Source organism: Lolium rigidum, chromosome 6 (assembly GCF_022539505.1).
Source record: "Lolium rigidum isolate FL_2022 chromosome 6, APGP_CSIRO_Lrig_0.1, whole genome shotgun sequence".
In the NCBI taxonomy this organism is placed as follows: domain Eukaryota; kingdom Viridiplantae; phylum Streptophyta; class Magnoliopsida; order Poales; family Poaceae; genus Lolium; species Lolium rigidum.
Window position 1 is genome coordinate 21,930,060 of NC_061513.1, and position 5,744 is coordinate 21,935,803.

A 5,744-nucleotide genomic window follows, 5' to 3' on the forward strand; every position below is an offset into this window, starting at 1 on the left:
TTCCGAGAATATTTCCTTACTAGGATTTCTGAAACCAAAAACAGCAGAAAACAGCAACTGGCTCTTCGGCATCTTGTTAATAGGTTAGTGCCGGAAAATGCATAAATACGACATAAAGTATGCATAAAACATGTAGATATCATCAATAATGTGGCATGGAACATAAGAAATTATCGATACGTCGAAGACGTATCACCCACCAAAGGTAGGTTTTGGTGTTGGGGTCTCATTCGAAGACTTGGACTACAACTCTTGGGGCTACCACCTATATAATGAGGGGCATAGGGGAGGGGCTGGCCACACCCTTGGCCGCACCACCATAGCCCCCTTGAGGCCGGCGCCCATAGCCCCCTCTCCCCAAACCCTAGCCACCTCCTCCTCCACATACAACTCCCGCAGCGCATAGGCGAAGCCCTACCGGAGTTCTCCACCACCACCGCCACCACGCCGTCGTGCTGCCGGGATTCCGAGGCTTCCGCTGCCCGCTGGAACGGGAGAAGGACTTCGTCTTCATCAACACCGAACGTGTGACCGAGTACGGAGGTGCTGCCCGATTGTGGCACCGTCAAGATCTTCTACGCGCTTTTGCAAGCGGCAAGTGATCGACTACATCCACCCCGAGATCTAATCTCGTTAAGCTTTGCGATCTTCGAGGGTTAGTCTCTTCATCTCCTCGTTGCTACCGTCTACTAGATTAGATCTTGGCTTGTGTTTTCGTTCTTGCGGTAGGAAATTTTTTGTTTTCTATGCTACGAATCCCATCAGTGGTATCAGAGCCGTGTCTATGCATAGATTGGTTGCACGAGTAGAACACAATTGTTTTGTGGGCATTGATGCTTTGTTGTCTTTAGTTCTAGTACTTAGCATCTTTGTGGCATAGTGGGATGAAGCGGCTCGGGCTAACTTTACATGACCGCGTTCATGAGATTTGCTCCACGCTCGACATGCAACTTGTATTGCATAAGTGGCTTTGCGGGTGTCTGTCTCTCCTACTATAGTGAAGATCCAATTTACTCTTTCTATTGACACTAGTATCACCGTTGTGGTTCATGTTCGTAGGTAGATTGGATCTTATGCGAAAACCCTAAACCACGTAAAATATGCAAACCAAATTAGAACCGTATAACTTGTTTTTGCAGGGTTTGGTGATGTGATATGGCCATAATGTGATGATGAATATGTATGAGATGATCATTATTGTATTGTGGCAACCGGCAAGAGCCTTATGGTTGTCTTTAAATTTCATGTTGAGTAGTATTTCAAAGAAGTTGTAATAGTTGCTACATGGGAGTACAATCATGAAGACAGCGCCATGGACCTTGACGCTACGCCGCCGATGATGGAGATCATGCCCGTTGATGATGGAAATCATATCCATGCTTTGGAGATGGAGATCAAAAGCACAAGAAGAAAGGCCATATCATATCACACATTATGAATTGCATGTGATGTTAATCCTTTTTATGCATCTTATTTTGCTTAGATCGCGACGGTAGCATTATAAGATGATCCCTCTCACTAAATATCAAGATAATAAAGTGTTCATCCTTAGTAGCACCGTTGCTAAGACTTGTCGTTTCGAAGCATCACGTGATGATCGGGTGTGATAGATTCTACATGTGCATACAACGGGTGCAAGCCAGATTTGCACAAGCGGATACTAAGGTTGCCTTGATGAGCCTAGCATGTACAGACATGGTCTCGGAACACGGGATACCGAAAGGTAGAGCATGAGTCATATGAATGATATGATGAACACTATGAGTGTTCGCCATTGAAATTACATCTTGTCTCGTGATGATCGGACTTGGTGTGGTGGATTTGGTTTGTGTGATCACTAAGACAATACGAGGGATATTGTTTTGAGTGGGAGTTCACCTAGTTTTTAATTTTGTTGAATTAAAATTTGAACTCAATTTATCATAAACTTAGTCTAAACTATTGCAAATATATGTTGTAGATCATGGCGTCCCCATCAATCAATTTTAACCAGTTCCTAGAGAAATAAAAGCTTAAAAGCAATGGTAGCAACTTCACCGACTGGTTCCGTCATGTGAGGATCTTCCTCAATGGCGGAAATCTGCAATTTGTGCTTGATGCACCGCTAGGTCCCCCACCACCCCCTGCAGTATCCGAGGAAGAGAAAAATGTTTACGAAACTCTGGTGACTCGCTATTCCCAAGTTCAGTGTGCCATTCTGTGCAGCCTAGAGGCAGAGCTCCAAAAGCGTTTTGAGCACCATGACCCTTGTGATATGATCAATGAGCTCAAAGTTATCTTTGAAACTCATGCGGCTGTGGAGAGCTATGAGGCCTCGAAACAGTTCTTTGGTTGTATGATGGAAGAGGGCAGCTCCGTTAGTGAGCACGTGTTCGCTATGTCCGGACACGCGAAGAAGCTCAGTGACTTGGGGATTATCATCCCCAACCAGCTGGGTATTCATCGTGTTCTCCAATCACTGCCACCAAGTTACAAGAACTTCGTGATGAACTACAATATGCAGAACATGAACAAGGAGTTACCTGAACTCTTCTCCATGCTAAAATCTGCCGAGATTGAGATACATAAAGAGCACCAAGTGTTGATGGTCAACAAGACCACCGGCTTCAAGAAGCAAGGCAAACCTAAGAAGGGCAATGTCAAGAAGGGCGGCAAGAAAGCTGTCGCTCCTCCCGAGAAGCCTAAGGGTGGCCCTAAACCCGATGCCGAGTGCTATTACTCGCAATGGGAAGGGGCACTGGAAGCGTAATTGCCCCAAGTACTTGGCTGATCTGAAGAGCGGCCTTGTCAAGAAGAAGAAAGGTATATCTTATATACATGTTATAGATGTTTATCTTACTGGTTCTCGTAATAGTGCCTAGGTATTTGATACTGGTTCGGTTGCTCACATTTGTAACTCGAAACAGGAACTACGGAATAAACGAAGCCTATCAAGGGATGAAGTGACGATGCGCGTTGGAAATGGATCCAAGGTCGGCACGCTCCCTCTACATCTACCTTCGGGATTAGTTTTAAGGGATTTCTATTTTCGTGACCTCGGTTCCTTAGTTGTGCTCAGTTTTCCCCAGCTCCTTAGTTTTTCCTTAGTTTTCCCCAAGACCTTGTCTGAAACCATCACTGGTGCTGTAACGGCCGGTTGCCCGACGGTTGACCGTTATCTTCTGACTAGTGGGGCCACGTAGAGCCCGCAAAGACACGTCAGACCATCCATCTTTGTTTGACCGTAAGCATCGGTGTATCCCTGACCAAAACGCGCACGAGTGGCCGGGGCTTCGGTATATCGAATGACAAGTGGGCCATGGTGCTGATACAAGGGGCAATACACGGGTAGGAATAGATTTTTAAATGGAGCTCTACAGCGATGGCACGGAGGAGGTGGCCTGCGGGGTGCCGAGATGAGATCGACGTCCACAAAGAACTGCATGAGGCGAGACCAGACGCATTAGATAGATATGAACTAGACGCGTTTAACCATGCAAAGAAGAGAAGAAATGGTCGACGACATCGACGACTACCTCAAAACTTTGACTGACCGTGTCCGACATGAACACGAGCAATGTAGAGAAAACTAGTGTCTCTCCTTTCTGGCGTGTATAGATGGGTGCTAGAAGAGTGTGGTGGCGAAGGGAAAGACCTCGCGGTGGTCTGTGGCGTCCAACATAGCGGGGCGGCGTGGCCGTGCCCACAGCGGCGTGCATGCATGTTCGGCATTGGCATCAGCATGTATGTTCGGCATTGGCCTCGGCGGTATCTCTGGCGTGTCAGTGATCGAATGAGGGGACGGGATTGACGGTGCATCCCGACGGTGACCTAGCAGTGGCGGCGAGCATAGTCGTTCTGACCATGCCGATATCGGCATCGGCATCATTTGGAGGCTGTGGTGCTCGAATCAAGGTGGGATTTGTTTCTTGTACGCCAAAAGTGATCTGAAACAACTTTCGTGTTGAAGGTTAGGTAACGAAAGTTTGTAACTAAGCCCAAAATTATACTAGCGCCATGGTGAGGTTCTTTTTGATAGAGCTATACGGTTGGGCAAACTTTTTTCACACTTTTTAGATAGGGTTCCTTGTTGTTACACGTATGGCATCATGTATGGCAAATTTGGGGTCATTTGGAGATGTTCGAGAAAATCACTTTGCTTAAACGCATGCCGTTTCGTCTCACTGAAACCAGCTTTTCTAACAAGGTGATTTTTTCTACATCCTCTAAATGACCTCAAATTTCATACAGCTGATCTTCTATACATAGATAGATAGATTGTTTCGTTTTTACATTTTTCGAACTTTTTATTTCCCTTTATAATACCCAATTGATTTTCAGGTCAAAACCTCGAAAAACAGCATCTTGTATGGCATTATTTTCGCCCTAAATTTCAAATTTTGTGAAACTTTCCCTTTTAGATATTCCTTGTTGTTATAGATATGGCATCATGTATGCCAAATTTGGTTAGGTCTCACTGAAACCAGCTTTTGTAACAAGTTAGGTTTTTTCGACCTTCTCAAAAGGGAATTTTTTCTACCTTCTCTAAATGACCTCAAAAATCATACAGACGATCTTCTATACAAAGATAGGTAGATTTTTTGCGTGAAAAGGAATGGATACAACAAATCGGTGATGGTTTATCATTTTTTTCGTGAAAATTAATGGCTACAACAAATCGGTGATGGTTTATCATTTTTTGCATGAAAATTAATGGCTACAAAAAATCGGTGATGGTTTATCATTTTTTGCGTGAAAAGTAATGCCTAAAAGAGTTTATAATTTTTAGCGCGTGAAAATTAATACAAAAAACCGCCCTTTAGCATACTTAGAGAGTGGAAGGTAACCGCCGACAGAGAGAGAGAGAGGGGTTATCCTGCCCGTTAGATCATAAGATCAACGGTCGGCGGGCACGATCCGCGTGACATGGGCTAGACCAATCAGGGCAATGTTGCACGTCTGCGAGAATTTGTGGAGGGAGAGGGCAAAACTGAGTAGTATCAAGAAACCAAGGGCACTTGTGTAATAAACGGACTAAGGGATTCAAATATGAGATTTAAAAAATGGAAAATGCGTGTTTTGTACAATGAAACCCATCTTGGCCTACCTCAAACTATTTGCAATACAAATATACATGAGTGTGAGAATTGTGGCCTCATTTAGACAAAGTATGTTTTGGGGAAAGCTGTTTTGGGAAAGGGCTTATTGTGGAAAACCATGCACCTTCATAGCTACTAGGTGATTTGAGAAGGCATTTGAGAAGTGGCAATTTGTGGCAAAACTTGTTTTATCTATGACTTATCTATGTTTTGAGAACTGGCAATTTGTGGTAAAGACTCCATGAGTATGTGCCACTATTTTTCGGAATTTTTTGCACATTAAATGACTCATTTATAACTAGTTAATCCCATTTGTTGACTGTCTGTTGACCAGCCACTTGAGGGTAAAACTGAGCATATTGCACTAGCCAGTATTAGCATTCACTACAAGAAAAGTTGCCATGGCCGACGAAGTTGAAGTCGCGCTGTGGTTGCTGGTGTACCATGGCCGACGATTTTGGGTCTGTCCGTTGTGCATGTCAAAACGTTTTTTTCTCGTTTTTGAGGCCACCTAGCCCGACGAAAACGGCCAAAACGTTGCGTATGGTGGCCCGGGACGTGGTGCATCTCGAATTCTCGGGTTCGCCGGCCGAGTCAACGCAAATCCGCACCACCGAGGGATGTAGGGCCCGGATGGCAGCCTCTCCGGCATTGTTTTTTTCTCGA